General features: G+C 41.8%; 1 protein-coding gene across 2 annotated transcripts in view; it reads right to left on the reverse strand.

Moving 5' to 3' along the window:
• The window catches only part of CDH2 (cadherin 2), a 233239-nt gene that overhangs the window by 18731 nt on the left and 212862 nt on the right, over positions 1 to 1646 (reverse strand). The window lies entirely within an intron of this gene.

Here is a 1646-nt window from a genome sequence, read left to right on the forward strand (position 1 = left end):
GGGGGGGGAGGGGGAGCGAGGGGGTTAAGTGCCAGATAGTTTAAATATTTGTCTTTTTGATACTAGAGTCAAAGATTCATCAGAATACACATATGTAGCAGGCTTAGGTTTGGAAAGCCTGAAGCATAAGCTTCTAATTGAAGGAAGGGCAGCAGAGCCACTGATGTTTCCTCACACCTATTTAATACGCAGCCTAGGACCCTCCTTTATTGGGATTCCTTCCCAGGGAAATCCTGGTGCTACTTCCTATAGCAGATATATAACTACATAGAGTGGAGAGACTGATATGTGTAGCCTCCCCTCTATCTCCAAGCCCCATCCCTGCTAGCCAGAAATGAATATAGCCACAAATGAGTATAAACCTTTGAAGCTCCTAAAATTGCTGCCTTACACTTATTTTGCTGTTCTGGAACAGGGTAAAGGGATCATGTACAGAGGTTTTGCATTGGAGGATCTGGACAGCTGGAACTTCAATCTAGGGATTCTGCTACTGAGGACAGAAGGCTGGAACCCAAATGGCGTCACTACTGGTGAAAAACTAATTGAAATGATGGAACAAATGGTTTAGGAGAAGTCCAACCTCCAACTTGTTTAACTGGCAAAACTTCTGGTAGTTGAAAATCAAGAGCAGGACTTGGTCCTGAAGCCCAGGCAACAATGCTGAATAGCCTGAGTTCAAGAAAGAAAAGGGGAAGATGGAGATATGATGTGCTAGAATAATGCACTGGAGTCAGTTTTAAAAAGAAAGATGTGTTGAAAACCTCAGCCTAAAGAGCTTAAAAGGATTATAGACTGTTATAAAGACTTAAACATAAACATGTTTTTATTTAATTTATTGCATATTCAAAGGCAACTAACTTGTACTTGCAGTAGTATCCATGACAATACTTACATTACTAAAGGTTTACTCATGCAAATGAAAGGTAGCTGGAATATTCCTCTATTTTGCAAAATAAAAAAAAGGGTGCAACAGTGAGATATTGCTCACATATAATGAGAGCTGTTAATGAAATTAGTGCTTCTGTATCTGTACTATAGCATGGATATGTGAGGTTAAAGCAAGGAGCCATCTATTATTCCAGTTAAGAATGCACATAGGCACAATACATCTCTCCAAGACATCAGGGCATGACAGTATAAACACACAGGAACTATGTCACAGGAAGAACTGAATGATCAGTTCATAAATAATTTATATGAGGTTAGATTATCTCTAGGTTTTTAAGTTGACTAGAAGTGTTAAACTCCCCATCCCTTCCCCTGCTGTATTTCTACTGGGCTGCTCAGACAATGGGACAGGAGGGAAAGCAAGCGCTATTTGTACAAAAACTCTATCTTCTGAGTAGGATTGATATAAAAAGAGGAGGAGACTTGGTTCTGTCTGCTCACGAGCTCAGGAATGTTAAATTTGTCATTTAGCCTATGAGGCTAGTAGACGAGCTGCTAATTCAGGGGCAGGGTGAACAGGGCAGGGCTCCTGCCAAAATCCATGGTATAGCAACCCCACTGGGGATGTGTGCTGGTAGCAGGGGGTTGAGGGATAGTCACAACACCTCTTGTAGTTCCCTGATGCTGCTTGCTCTGTTACTGCTAGGTTCAGGTCTGGTTCCCAAGGAACCCTGGATTTCAGATATGGCTTGTGGGGG

The sequence above is a fragment of the Gavialis gangeticus genome, unplaced genomic scaffold, assembly GCF_001723915.1.
Source record: "Gavialis gangeticus isolate Ggan-Ray unplaced genomic scaffold, GavGan_comp1, whole genome shotgun sequence".
NCBI classification, from domain to species: domain Eukaryota; kingdom Metazoa; phylum Chordata; order Crocodylia; family Gavialidae; genus Gavialis; species Gavialis gangeticus.